A 15,970-nucleotide genomic window follows, 5' to 3' on the forward strand; every position below is an offset into this window, starting at 1 on the left:
TATAAAATCAGTGTTATGTATATGTCTAAGACTCACCATCAATACCATCTTATAATCATATTTTTAAAAAATACATTAAAATTTCGCTCTACATAGAGATGCTGTAAGAATTAAGTTAATTTTTAAAAATTTTCATGCCTAGCCTACAATAAGTGCTAACTAAATATTAACTCTTATTATTCCCTAACTTCATGTCAGCTAGGTGTTAGGGATACTAAGCAAGCTGTCCTTTCCCTCAGGGTGCAGGTGTGAGGAAGGGAAACAAAGGAAAACCAAATGACACCGTGTTAACAGGCACTATAACAGACATGTTAAGTAGGTTCTGGAAGTGTGTACAAAAGGCAGAGATCAATTCCTTCTGAGTGTTTTCCTCTAATACAGACTCTTACATTAGTAATCTGTGACCCTGCTTTCAGTCCATGCATTACTGACCCAGAGTTGGACATCTGTCTCAGGCTGGGACCATCAAATATTTTCTTCTAGGAATTTGTATATGAAAATTTGATACTTTCATTAATCTGAGGCGTCCGCTTGAGCCAAAGATGTAAACTGTTATCTGGTAAGGTAGTCATGTGTACAGAGAAATAGGAAAAAACTGCCTGAGGGAAAAAAAACAAACAAAAGTACAGAGAGAGGTAGAGATGAGAGAATTCACGTGTCACCAGAGAAACAGAAGATCTTCTTTTGAGGAACAAGCTGTTAGGACTAGTCAAGGCTACGGTTTTTCCAATGGTCATGTATGGATGTGAGAGTTGGACTGTGAAGAAAGCTGATCGCCGAAGAATTGATGCTTTTGAACTGTGGTGTTGGAGAAGACTCTTGGAGTCCCTTACACTGCAAGGAGATCCAATCAGTCCATTCTAAAGGAGATCAATCCTGGGTGTTCATTGGAAGGACTGATGCTAAAGCTGAAACTCCAATACTTTGGCCACCTCATGCTACGAGCTGACTCACTGGAAAAGACTGATGCTGGGAAGGATTGGGGGCAGGAGGAGAAGGGGACAACAGAGAATGAGATGGCTGGATGGCATCACCGACTCAATGGATATGAGTTTGAGTGAACTCCAGGAGTTGGTGATAGACAGGGAAGCCTGGCGTGCTGTGATTCATGGGGTCGCAAAGAGTCAGGCACGACTGAGTGACTGAACTGAACTGAACTAAACTGAATGGTTTTCCAACATTTGGTTCAAGAACTAAAAATGGCCTGAACTGTACCCTGACCTTGTGTTTTGAGAGACATCCCTATATCCTTACAATAAATTTGTCTTCCTTGCTAAATCTTGCCTTAGTGAGTCTGTTATTTTCCACTAAAATCATCTTAACTGAGATACCAGATAAGCTCAAACATTAACTTTCTATCAAATATGTTCTTTAGTAATTCAAATTTTATTCTTTTAAATATTTGGGTACCAGTTACATAAAGTAATTTTATACTAATTTTTCACCAATGAAGTGACTATATTTTTACAGGATATAAAGGCTATCAATCTTGATTCTTTGTGAGCAAAATATTTATGTAAACTTGCAGAGAAAAAAGATCATTTGAATGCAAAATTTTACAAATGTTATGGTCATTTCACAACATACATTAGTATCAAATTATCATACTGTACATCTTAAATGTTCAGTTCAGTTCAGTCACTGAGTCATGTCCAACTCTTTGCAACCCCATGAACCACAGCACGCCAGGCCTCCCTGTCCATCACCAACTCCAGGAGTTCACACAAACCCATGTCCATTGAGTCGGTGATGCCATCCAACCATTTCATCCTCTGTTGTCCCGTTCTCCTCCTGCCCTCAATCTTTCCTAACATCAGGGTCTTTTCCAATGAGTCAGCTCTTTGCATCAGGTGGCCAAAGTACTGGAGTTTCAGCTTCAATATCAGTCCTTCCAATGAACACCCAGGACTGATCTCCTTTAGAATGGACTGGTTGGCTCTCCTTACAGTCCAAGGGACTCTCAAAAGTCTTCTCCAGCACCACAGTTCAAAAGCATCAATTGTTCGGCGCTCAGCTTTCTTCACAGTCCAACTCTCACATCCATACATGACCACTGGAAAAACCATAGCCTTGACCAGACGGACCCTGGTTAACAAAGTAATGTCTCTGCTTTTCAATATGCTGTCTAGGTTGGTAATAACTTTCCTTCCAAGGAGTAAGTTTAATTTCATGGTTGCACTCACCATCTGCAGTGATTTTGGAGCAGAGAAAAACAGAGTCAGCCACTGTGTCCACTGATTCCCAATCTATTGCCATGAAGTGATGGGACCAGATGCCATGATGATCTTAGTTTTCAAAATGTTGAGCTTTAAATCAACTTCTTCACTCTCCTCTTTCACTTTCATCAAGAGGCTCTTTAGTTGTTTTTCTTCACTTTCTGCCATAAGGGTGGTGTCATTTGCATATCTGAGGTTACTGATATTTCTCCCGGCAATCTTGATTCCAGTTTGTGCTTCTTCCAGCCCAGCATTCCTCATGATGTACTCGGCATATAAGTTAAATAAGCAGGGTGACAATATACAACCTTGAAGCACTCCTTTTCCTATTTGGAACCAGTCTGTTGTTCCATGTCCAGTTCTAACTCTTGCTTCCTGACCTGCATACAGGTTTCTCAAGAGGCAGGTCAAGTGGTCTGGTAGTCCCACCTCTATCAGAATTTTCCACAGTTTATTGCGATCCACACAGTCAAAGGCTTTGGCATAGTCAATGAAGCAGAAATAGATGTTTTTCTGAAACTCTCTTGCTTTTTCCGTGATCCAGCAGATGTTGGCAATTTGATCTCTGGTTCTTCTGCCTTTTCTAAAACCAGCTTGAACATCTGGAGTTCAAGTTCACGGTTCACATATTGCTGGCCTGGCTTGGAGAATTTTGAGCATTACTTTACTCATGTGTGGGATGAGTGCAATTGTGAGGTAGTTTGAGCATTCTTTGGCATTGCTTATCTTTGGGATTGAAATGAAGACTGACCTTTTCCAGTCCTGTGGCCACTGCTGAGTTTTCCAAATTTGCTGGCATATTGAGTGCAGCACTTTCACAGCATCATCTTTCAGGATTTGAAATAGCTCAACTGGAATTCCATCACCTCCACTAGCTTTGTTCATTGTGACCCTTCCTAAGGCCAACTTGACTTCACCTTCCAGAATGTCTGGCTCTAGGTGAGTGATCACACTATCGTGATCATCTTGGTCGTGAAGATCTTTTTTGTACAGTTCTTCTGTGTATTCTTGCCACCTCTTCTGTATATCTTCTGCTTCTGTTAGGTCCCTACCATTTCTGTTCTTTATCAAGCCCATCTTTGTATGAAATGTTCCCTTGGTAACTCTAATTTTCTTGAAGAGATCTCTGGTCTTTCCCATTCTATTGTTATCCTCTATTTCTTTGCATTGATCGCTGAGGAAGGCTTTCTTATCTCTCCTTGCTGTTCTTTGGAACTCTGGATTCAAATGGGTATATCTTTCCTTTTCTCCTTTGCTTTTCACTTCTCTTCTTTTCACAGCTATTTGTAAGGCCTCCTCAGACAGCCATTCTGCTTTTTTGCATTTCTTTTTCTTGGGATGGTCTTGATTCCTGTCTCCTGTACAATGTCACAAACTGCCATCCATAGTTCATCAGGCACTCTGTCTATCAGATCTAGTCCCTTAAATCTATTTCTCACTTCCACTGTATAGTCATAAGGGATTTGATTGAGGTCATACCTGAATGATCTAGTGGTTTTCTCCACTTTCTTTAATTTCAGTCTGAATTTGGCAATAAGGAGTTCATGATCCGAGCCATAGTCAGCTCCTGACCTTCTAAGATTACACCAGTAATTTTCACCCATTGTTTTGTTCTTCTTAGGTCCAGCCTCTAACCATTCTCTTTCACCTTCATCCTATTTCTTTCTTTGCAAATTGCCCCAAGAGTTCCAAATCTTTCTTCCTCTATTATGGAGCACTAGTCAACAAACTTAATAAAGGATAAATAAGATAATAACACCTCCAGTTTCACAGGATCTAAACTTCTAATTTTCAAACAAAGAATAAAGCAGCTAAGTCCCTCTTCTCCGGAAATCATTTAAAAGGTGCTAACCTCATGCGACGAGTTGACTCACTGGAAAAGACTCTGATGCTGGCAAAGGTTAGGGGCGGGAGGAGAAGGGGACGACAGAGAATGAGATGGCTGGATGGCATCACTGACTCTGTGGACACGAGTTTGAGTGAACTCCGGGAGTTGGTGATGGACAGGGAGGCCTGGCGTGCTGTGATTCATGGGGTCACGGAGAGTCGGACACGACTGAGTGACTGAACTGAACTGAACTGAAGATAACAAGGAAAGAAATGTATAACGCATCTTTGAGGAGAATAGAGACAGCTAGTATTTAAACCACAATATAGTTGGAGGACAGGCCAAAACCAGAGAAGATAAACTAAAGCCAGAAGGAAAGAGGGGACGTCTGTTGCTGAAAAGCTCAGAAATAGCCTGCAATACACATTGGTCACAGGTAAACAGCACATGGTTATCAGAATTCTCAGAGAAACAAGACCAGTAGAATGTTATATATATACATATGCATATGAATATAGTATATATAAACACATTATTCTGCTTATAAATATATGAATAAACAGTTTTTTAAATAGGAAATTGGCTGATTCATTTATGGAGGCAAACAAGTCTTAATATGCGCTAAGTCAGTTAGAAAGATAGCAACTCAGCGAGACACTGTTTTCAGTCTAAGTCTAAAGACTTGTGAACTAGGAGAGGTGATGGTGTAACTCCCTCCCAAAGGCCAATAGGCTGCAATCCCAAACACATGTTTCTGTCTGTGAAGAAAGGCAGTCACACAAGAAGAATTCTTACAGGGGGTGGAGATAGTCTTCTTGTTCTGTCCAGGCCTCCCACTGATTGAATGAGGCCCATCCACATATGAGGCAATTTTAATCAATCTACTGATTTAAAAGTTTATCTCACCAAAAAATATCCATAGAAACATCCCAAATAATGTTTAACCAAACAGCTTGGCACCTCATGGCTGAGTCAAGTTGACACATAAAATTGACAGATATATTGAGATATAAAACTGAAGTCACTTGCCAAAAACAGGAGACACAGCATACATAGATTTCTAACAAGATCATTCCATTTGTTCCAAAAACCAGAAAAGGAAGAGCTAAATGACAAATAAGACAGACAAACCATATCTGTAGGAAGGAGTCTGACCCTGTGCAAGTGGGACTGGAAGGCAGGGAGACAGGAAGGTAGGAAGAAAGTGAGGGAGGGAAACAGGGAGGGGAACTTGGAGGGAGATAGAGAGGCAAAGGGAAAGGAAATTTTCAGACGTGGAATGAGTTCTGATGTCTTTCGCACGGAGGCCTCCGGCAAGATCTGGACCTAGAAAAATCCACTTGTTTCACAGATGAAAAATAAAAAATGAACCAGAAGAGAATTCATTCTCATGATACTATATAAGGAAGGGGTTGAGGAAATGAACAATAAAATAGGGGAGATGAGAATCATTCTCCAGAAAATATTGCTATAGGGCATTTGAGAATTACAGTAAAACATTTTGCCACAAGTTTTAAAACATAATGAAATCATGCTTATATTAAGCAAGAATACAAAACAAAGATGACAGAGCTCTGGAGAGAGACAAGACAGTCATAAGCCATTAACTAATAAGCCATTAGCCAATTTAACTGAGAAAAAAGGGATAGACAAAAGTATAAATATAGAAAATAAGTGGAAAATAATCATAGATTAAAAAGAAATTAAAATTATCTTGAGACTGATTTGTTCACGTCAAATACATTTTAAAAACCAGATAAAATGGATAATTTTCTATGACAGTAAAATTTACCAAAATAGACTCCAGAAAAAGAGAAAATCTAGATAATCAATGATCATAGAAGACCAAAAAAAACTGTTAAAGAGAATACTCAAGAAAGCAAAACATGCTGCTTACCTGAAACTATCACAACATTGTTAATCAGCTATACCCCAACGTAAAATGGTTTTGGTGTTTAAAAAAATTAAAATTAAAAAAAAAAATAAAACAAGCCCTGATGAATGCACAAGGAAATATTACCACATCTTTCAAGAATAGATTATTACAATGCTATTTAAATTGGGCAACCCACTCCAGTGTTCTTGCCTGGAGAATCCCAGGGACAGGGAGCCTGCTGGGCTGCCATCTATGGGGTCGCACAGAGTCGGACACGACTGAAGTGACTTAGCAGCAGCAGCAGGCCATTGAGAAGGAAAGATTAACATTGATTTTTATGACCCAAACAGGACACTGACTCTGAAACTTGACAAAGATTGCATAAAAAAGAAAACTATAGGCCACTATTATTTATAAATATTAATTTAAAAATGCTAAGCATACTATTAGCAAAGAGAATCAATCAGCACATTGAAGGGAAAATACACCATAATCAGTTGTGGTTTTCCCTAGGAATGCAAAAATGAAACAATATTTCAGAAAGTCTTTCCAAATATTACATAAACCCAGAAATCAGAAAATAAAAGGTTTATAAATTCAACCACTTTTTAAAAATCTAAAATATTGCAAATTAAAGCCACTAAAAACACAAACACATTGCAGAACAATAATTCCCATCACTAAAAATGACTAATGTATCTATATTTATGTCTGTGTTTTATAAATTGATAAGAAGCCCAACGACCCTATAGAAAAGTAGGCAAATGATATGAGGCGACAGTTCACTAAAATGTAAATACAAATGGCTCCTTTACTACTATAAAAGTGGTCTACCCCTCTCATGATAAGAAAATAGCAAAATGACTCCGAGTTAAATTTTCACCTATCAAAAGGGCAAAGATAAAATCATTGATACACTTCATTTATCAAGCATGATACACTACTGCTAGAGAGCAGACTGCCACAACCCGTACGAACTGTCGCACTATTGGAACTTGTCCTCCAAGTATATTCACTGATTTGCAAAATGATGGCTGTGCAAGATTAATCACAGCAGTTATTGTTGACACTATTAAAAGTTTTAAAATAACTTAAATGCTCACCAATAGGGTCTAGTTAATCGATGGTGGTACATCATATAATGTAAGACCAGGCAGCTGGGGAAATGTGGATTTACCATAATTCCCAGAGAATACCATGCGGCTAAATGAATGGATTACTGCTTGAATGGAAGGAAGAAAGGGAGAAAGGAAGCAAGGAAAGGAGGAAATAAGACAGGAAACAAGGCAGAGAGCTCCTTGTTTGTACTAATATATCAGCATTTTATATTTGTACTGATATAAAGTAACTTCCAAGACATGTTAAAAGAAAAAACTAAGGTACACAAAAGTACATATAGTATGCTGAGAAGTGAAAAATGACTTGTTAACATATTAACTTTACTAGGTATAAGCCTCTGGAAGGATACCCAAGAAAGTGATAACAATGATTGCTTCTGAGGAGAGAATTTAGAAACTGAAACATTAAAGTAGAAGACATACTGCTTTTTTTTCGAATTTATAACCATAGAGTTGTATAATATACCACCCAAAAAGTATAATAAAAATTTTTTATATTTTTTAAATAAAAAAATAGAATCTATATTCATTAAACGGTAGTTTGGGTTACAAAGACATATTACCTGCAAAAGAGACTAGTAGGAAACTCCCCTCCACCCAAATTGTAATCTATAACAAACCCATAAAAAAGGAAATAAGCACATGAGATATTTATGTTCTCTGTTAAGTTTTCCCACTACAGCCATGTCTTGGAATCTATCTGTGCTTTGGTTGTCTTTTCTGATCCCTTCTCCACCTTCCGTTGGGTTCAACAGGAGAGTTGAGGGAAAAAAGGATGGTAAAATTTGCTTATTTCTTTTCCAGCCTCTGCCCTGTAGAGTCCAACCCAAGAATGGCTGCCTTTGTCTACCACAGGTCACAGCTCCCGTTAAAAGTCTTTCACAAACAGCCTGCTGTGTCCACATACCATTACCAGCCCCTTCATTCTCTCACTATCCCCACCACACCATTAGTCATGGGGATGGTAGCAGTCCCATCACCCTCAGTACAAGATTACTGGTCTATTTTTTTTATCTTCCTTGTTCCCTAACCACATCTTTGTAAACAGTTCCTTTTTAAAACTGTCCTCATATTATATAATTAAATATGTTATTTCATGGCAAACCCTTACTGATAAATGATTTCACCATTTACCATTAGTTCTTCAACTAATATTTGCACTTTCTGTGTCTCAACTCTTCTCTTTCTCCCAAAATGCAGTTCAAGGCTCACTTAACTTTACACTGTTATTCTTCTTTCTTCACATTTCACAGAATTGACTAAAATATGTGCATACTCTTAGTTTTCTTCATCTTTTTCTTTTCAACATTCAAATCATCTTGCATTTGGAGAATCATTCTTAAAAAAGAATTTTTCATTTCTTTATAAGTCATTTGAGATGTTCCTGGCCCCAGGTTTTCTACAGCTTTGCCTGACTGAGTGAGGGACCAGGGTGGAAATTAACATCTCTGTGGTAGGCAGCAGGGCCAGCTTCATAAGATGGTGACCTGTGTAATCAAACAGGAACCTGTGCTTAGAAGAATCTCACACTTGGTTTAATGTAAAGCTCTCACCAACTTGAAAATATCAATATCGTTTTAGCAAAGAGCTCTGCATTTTTATTTTTCATTGAGCCCCACAAATTGTGTAGTCAGTCATTATAGCAACATTTAAGATCCCACTGCTTGAAAGTCATATATATGTGCATAATCCCCTCACCTTGAGCATAGTTGGACCTCGTGACTTTCTTCCAACCAATAGAATACAGACATAGTGATGAAATATCACATCCAAGATTGGGTTACAAAGGGACTATGGTTTCCCTTTGGTTCTCTCTTTCTCTCTCTCAAGAAGCCACCTACTATGGTGTAAACTGCCCTGTGGAGAGGCTCACATGGAGAGGGACTAATGCCCTCAGCCAGCAACTCACCACCAAGGAGAGTGAGCTTGGAAACAGACTGTTCCACAGTCAGGCCTTCAGATGAGACCTCAGCTCTACCCACAATTTGTAGCACATGAGAAATCTTGAGATAGAGGCATCCAGATAAGCAGTACCTGGACTCATAGCCCACAAATGCTGCGAGATGATAAATCAGTATTATTTTAAGCTGCTAAATTTTAAAGTAATGCATCAAGCAGCAATAGATAACTCATTACAAATCCTTAAGATAAGATCTCTACCATATGTAATTCTTTAAAAGATTATAAACGTTTTCAATGAGGACATTACAAAAATATACCATGTCAGTTAATTTTTAGGACTACAAGAATCTGCTCCATACTTGATTCCTGGTACAACCTCACTTTTTCCTGAATCTCCCTCTGACAGAACCTCAGCAAAGTAAAATCAGTGCCCTCCCTTATCTTTTCTATTATTAATGAAGAAGTATGTACATTGATGGCTATTTTTCATTTTATTAGCCCCAGAACCCCACATTTATATCTTCTGACTTAGGTGAGTACAGCAGTGATCCATTTCCAGAGCTCTAGGCTACTAAGCAGGAGTCACACACTGCTTGTTCTCTGCAAGTTCGTTTCAGGTAACCTTTTGTGACTTCTATGCCATTCACATCTTATGTTTTAGTGCTGGTCTTTTGATTGAGAGAAATTAGTTTGGTTATTTTCCAAAGGATAAATAAAATATGAAAATGCAAAACTGCCAGCAGGTATATCACAGTAATCCAAGTATATGCCCCAAACAGTAATACTGAAGAAACGAAAGTTGAATGGTCACATGAAGACCTACAAGATCTTCCAGAACTAACACCCCAAGAAGATGTCCTTTTCATCATAGGAGATTGGAATTCAAAAGTAGGAAGTCAAGAGATACCTAGAGTAACAAGCAAGTTTGGTCCTGCAGTACAAAATGAAGCAGGGCAAAAGCTAACATAGTTTGGCCAAGAAAACACAGTAGTCAAAGAAACATCCTCATCCAAAACACAAGGGATGACTCTACATGTGGACATTACCAGATGGTCAATACTAAAATCAAACTGATTATATTCTTAGCAGCCAAAGATGGAGAATCTCTACAAAGTCAGCAAAAACAAGACTGGGAGCTGACTGTGGGTCAGATTATGAACTCCTTATTGCAAAATTCAGACTTAAATTGAAGAAAGTAGAAAAAACCACCAAGCCATTCGGTATGACCTAAATCAAATCCCTTACAATTATAAAGTAGAAGTGACAAATAGATTCAAAGGATTAGATCTGATAGAGTGACTAAAGAACTATGGATTGAGGTTTGTAACACTGTACAGGAGGCAGTGATCAAAACCATCCACAAAAAAAAGAAAGAAAGGAAAAATGGTTGTCTGAGAACATCTTACAAATAGCTGAGAAGAGAAACAAAAGGCAACGGAGAAAAGGGAAAATATACCCATCTGAATACAAAGTTCCAAATAATAGCAGGGAAAGATAAGAAATTCATCCTAAGTGAACAATGCAAAGAAATAGACTGAAACAATAGGCTGGGAAAGATAAGAGATCTCTTCAAGAAAATTAGAGACAGCAAGGAAATGTTTCATGCAAAGACGGGCACAATAAAGGATGAAAATGGTATAGACCTGACCTAAGCAGAAGACACTAAGAAGAGATGGCAAGAATACACAGAAGAACTATACAAAAAAGATCTTCATGATCTAGATAACTTCTTGCTTTTAATTTCCTATCATGCCTAAACCAGTCTAAAGAAAATACTTACTTACTAGTAAACCATTGTGGAAGGAAACAAGGTGAGTGGGGAAGGAAGAAATGAGAATTTTATTGACTTGAAAAATAAATGTGATCTTAACATTTTGCTTATAATTTGTTAATTCTGACTATTTTATGCTTTCTTGTTTATCTAATTTTCATATCCCCAAAGGTAATTTAAACCTTAAATAAATAGAAATTAGTAACATTTTAAAGACACTGAGCATAAGTCTATATGTTTACATACCAATGAAATTATTTGCCCCAAAGTTTTTTGAATTGTCAAAAGAAACATATGTAAGGTATTATTTCTCTCATAATTATTATTTATCATTATCAAAATTGACCTTCTTGTGACCAATTCTGTGTAAAAGAAGTCTTAAATTTAACATCAGATAAAGCAAGGAATTCAGAAACGCATATTTCCTCTATTAAAATTTCCATATCTGGAAGTGACTGCTTTGTGACACCAAAGAATGTATATGTGTATATACTTGATGCTTAGCACATGGGGTTCTCTGGATAGACTTCAAGGGGATTCATTGGCTCTCTTTGCCTTTTTTAGTACCAAGAATATTTTCCTTATTTTTAAAATATCAGCTCAGGCTTAAAATCTAGATATCATATTTGATGAAAACTCACAAAATTATTGCTGTAGTTAAGGTTAAAAAAATAATAAGACCCTGCCATAATGCAGATAAATTAAGGATTGAGTTGTGGCTGCCGCAGGAATATTTAGTCCTGATAGTGTGACGTTTGTAGACTTAAAATCTTAAACACAGGCAGGCATACAGTTAAACACAGCATATTGAAAATAAGAATTTACTTCCTCTCCCCCACAAACCCCATTAAAATGACAGTAGGCAGATTTTTTAAAACCACAAAGAGAAAGAGGATAAAAAGATCATACCAACAACGTTTAAGAGGCTGGAAAGCAGATGGATGAGGAGCAACTGCCTTAACAAACGAGAGAATACCAAAACCTAAGCCAGCATAAGAGAGATACAGAACCAGACTGCAGGATCCTAGCAGTGCTGGGAAAGTCGAGGGACCAGCTATATTTAAAAGTCAGAGTTGGTGACTTTTCTTTAAAGACCCACAGACGAATCTTAAAAACTTGGCTGAAACACTATGTAGTTAACCCCCCTCCCCTCAGCACCTCTCCCAGCACCAAAGCTACTACATTCCCCTCCCTAACCCTGGAAGACAACTAAAGATTTGCTCTCTGGAGATTCAGTCACCATAGTGACTTTGCTGCTGCTACTGCTGCTAAGTCACTTCAGTCATGTCCGACTCTGTGCGACCCCATAGACGAACCGGGGGACAAATACTGAAATCAGATAATCAAGTGAAAGTTAACTTGCTACATAATGAGATTTCTGATCCTTATTCATAGGAGAATGGCAGACTTCCCCTAGCCCAAGAGAAATTACTTAAAGGTCCTAATAACAGACCCTGCCAAGCCATCTTACAATAAAAGTTACATTTAACTAGGTTCTCCATAAACACCTACAATTTCAAAGTTTTGCATTGCCTTACCATTTAATGTGAGCAGATTGCCAAGATCACCAGATATTTGAGGGAAAGTCTCTAACATGAAGACAGTAATGAAAAAAAGAAATAAGAAGAACTTGAGATTTAAACAAAATATATGCAGAGGGACTTCCGTGGTGGTTCAGTGGTTGAGAGTCTGCCTGCCAATGCAAGGGACACGGGTTCAATCCCTGGTCTGGGAGGATCCCACATGCCATGCAGCAACAGGGCTCGTGTGCCACAACAGTTGAGCCCCCACTCTCGAGCCCGTGAGCCACAACTACTAAGTCCACAGGCCACAACTACATGCTGTAGGACCCGAGTACTAGGGCAAGGGAGGCCACCACAATGAGAAGCCCACGAGCCACAGTGGGGAGAGGCTCCCCACTCACCATAACTAGAGGGAACCCGCACAGAGCAACAAAGACCCGGCACAGTAAAAAATAAATATGTAAAGACATATGCAGAACGAAGAATAAAACATTCAAGAATTTATTTTTAGCCTTATAAGTTAAAAATATAAAATCAACATCTTCTTCTATTCACAACTGTGTAACTGGTTGCAGACCAGCCCTTAGAACATTTAAAACAAACAAAAGACTCTACAGTTAGACAAAATATCCAAATTCATTGTCGGATATTAGACAACTCGAGCATACAGGACAGAGATCCCTAAGTAAAGGTAAACACATGAGTGAGTGAACCACACACGCTTAACCGAACTGTCCCCTGGGAGCACATTCTAGATTGCGGCACAGAGAGGTGGAAGCCAAGCAGAAAACAGAGTTCTCACTGCCTGTGAGGAAGCAGAGGTCAGAGTTCAGGTCTGCAGAGGGTGGAATTTGTTGGGTACGGTGCTGAAGTAAAAGGATTCAAGTAGAGAATGAGCACCAGAAATCTACGTCAAAGACTCCTTAAGACTAGGGGTAAATGCTAAAGATGAGACAATACAAGAGCTTGTAGAAATCAGCTCCTGGGGACCTATGAGCTGAGTGGAGGTTGCATAGTCCAAAAGATGACAGAATCCCAACTGCCAGACTCGAGAAGCATCACTAAACAAGCTAGCCATTCGACTGAGATCACGGAAAGTCCACACCCTGGAAGTAGGGTTGTTTAAGCTGTAAAGAAAGGGTCAGTCTGTACCTGTCCTAACTGCATTTTTTAAAAAGCCTCAAAAATATCAAGCTCATTTTGCAAGTAAATTGAGCTTAAAAAAATAAAATCCTCTTAAAAGTAAGAAAAAATCTGGATTCATAATGATATACAAACCACAGTGACCAGTATTAAATTAAAAATTCCTAGGCATACAAAGAAGCATGAAAATATTACCCTAAACAGGAAGAAAACTAAAAGTAGACTCACAGATGGCAAAAATCAGGAAATTAGTATACAAGGATTTTAGAGAAGATTTCATAAATATATTAATAGATGTAAAGAAAAAGATAACCTGAGTATAAAGATGGGGGAAATCTCAGTCGAGAAATTGGAAAACTTTACAGAAGAAATAATTCTAGAAATGAAAAATACAATCTCTGAAAAGAAAATTTTATTGCACAGCAGATTAGACATTGCGGAGGAAAAAAATCAGCTAACTTAAAAACGGGGCTGGGGACTTCCCTGGTGGGCCAATGGTTAAGCATCTGCCTTCCAGTGCAGGGGGACTGGGGTTTGATCCCTGGTCAGGGAACTAAGGGAGGAGGCAATGGCACCCCACTCCAGTACTCCTGCCTGGAAAATCCCACGGACGGAGGAGCCTGGTAGGCTGCAGTCCATGGGGTCGCGAAGAATCGGACACGACTGAGCGACTTCACTTTCACTTTTCACTTTCATGCATTGGAGAAGGAAACGGCAACCCACTCCAGTGTTCTTGCCTGGAGAATCTCAGGGACAGAGGAGCCTAGTGGGCTGCCGTCTATGGGGTCGCACAGAGTCGGACACGACTGAAGTGACTTAGCAGCCGCGGCATCAGGAAACTAAGATCCCACATGCTTCAGGGCAACTAAGTCTGCACATCGCTCTGGAGCCTGCATGGCCACAACTAAGACCTGACTCTGCCAAATAAATAAATGTTTAAAACAAACAAACAAACAAACAAAACAGGGCAGGGTGCAGTCGTAATATCCAAATTGAAGCACAGAAAGAGAAAAGTTGAATACAATTATGAGTTTCTCTGTGACTTGTAGGACAAAATCAAATGGTCTAAAATGTAGTTGAAATCCGAGAAGAGAAAGAAAAGAGATTGAAGCAGGAAAAAAATATTTGAAGAAATAATGGCCAAATTTTTTTCCAAATTTAGTGAAAACTATCAACTCATAAATCAAGAAGCTCATTACACTCCAAGTAGTAGAAGCATAAATGAGAATGAGAGCTCTTTGAAATCACTGTCTCAAAGATATGTGCCTTTCATGCTCACAGTAACATTAGTCATTATAGCCCAGACATGTAAAGAACCTAAGTGCCTATTGACACGTAAATAAAGAAAATCTGAGATATATATTTTTTCATATATTCACATTCAATAATATTCATATATATATACATTATTTCACCATTAAAGAGAAGGTAATCTTGCTAGTGAAGAGGAACTAAAAAAGCCTCTTGATGAAAATGAAAGAGGAGAGTGAAGAGGTTGGCTTGAAGCTCAACATTCAGAAAACAAAGATCATGGCATCTGGTCTCATCACTACATGACAAATAGATGGGGAAACAGTGGAAACAGTGTCAGACTTTATTTTTGGGGGCTCCAAAATCACTGTGGATGCTGGTTGCAGCCACGAAATTAAAAGACGCTTACTTCTTGGAAGGAAAGTTTTGACCAACCTAGATAGCATATTAAAAAGCAGAGACGTTACTTTGCCAACCAAGGTCCGTCTAGTCAAGGCTATGGTTTTTCCAGTGGTCATGTATGGATGTGAGAGTTGGACTGTGAAGAAAGCTGATCGCCGAAGAATTGATGCTTTGGAACTGTGGTGCTGGAGAAGACCCTTGAGAGTCCCTTGGACTGCAAGAAGATCCAACCAGTCCATTCTAAAGAAAATCAATCCTGGGTGTTCATTGGAAGAACTGATGCTAAAGCTGAAACTCCAATATTTTGGCCACCTCAGGCGATGAGCTGACTCACTGGAAAAGACTCTGATGCCGGGAGGGATTGGGGGCGGGAGGAGAAGAGGACGACAGAGAGTGAGATGGCTGGATGGCATCACCGACTCGATGGACATGAGTTTGAGTGAATTCTGGGAGTTGGTGATGGACAGGGAAGGCCTGGCATGCTGTGATTCATGGGGTCACAAAGAGTCGGACATGACTGAGCGACTGAACTGAACTGAACTGAACTGAATCTTGCTATTTGGAACAGTATGGATAGGACTAGAGGGCATTATTCTAAGTGAGATGAGTCAGACAGAGAAAGACAAATACTGTACAATCTCACTTACATGTGCAATCTGAAACAGTGGAACTTGGAGGGCCATTATGCTAAGTGAAATAAGTCAAACAGAGAAAGACAAATACTGTAAGATATCATCTATGCATGCATGCTCAGTTGCTTCAGTCATGTTCAACTTTTTGTGACCTATGGACTGTAGCCTACAAGGCATCTCTGTCGATGGGATTTTCCAAGAAAGAAAGACTACTGGAGCAGGTTGCCATGTCCTCCTCCAGCAGATCTTCCCAACCCAGGGATTGAACCCACTTCTCTTGAACTGCAGGCAGATTCTGTACCACTGAA

The 15,970-nt window shown here is 39.0% G+C and overlaps 1 protein-coding gene across 3 annotated transcripts in view; it reads right to left on the bottom strand.

The window, feature by feature from the left end:
- The window catches only part of FILIP1 (filamin A interacting protein 1), a 338,049-nt gene that overhangs the window by 292,563 nt on the left and 29,516 nt on the right, over positions 1 to 15,970 (bottom strand). The gene's annotated exons all lie outside the window — the stretch shown is intronic.

This window comes from Moschus berezovskii, chromosome 10, assembly GCF_049115385.1.
Source record: "Moschus berezovskii isolate FMDL1 chromosome 10, NW_MosBer_1.0, whole genome shotgun sequence".
Classification (NCBI taxonomy): Eukaryota; Metazoa; Chordata; class Mammalia; order Artiodactyla; family Moschidae; genus Moschus; species Moschus berezovskii.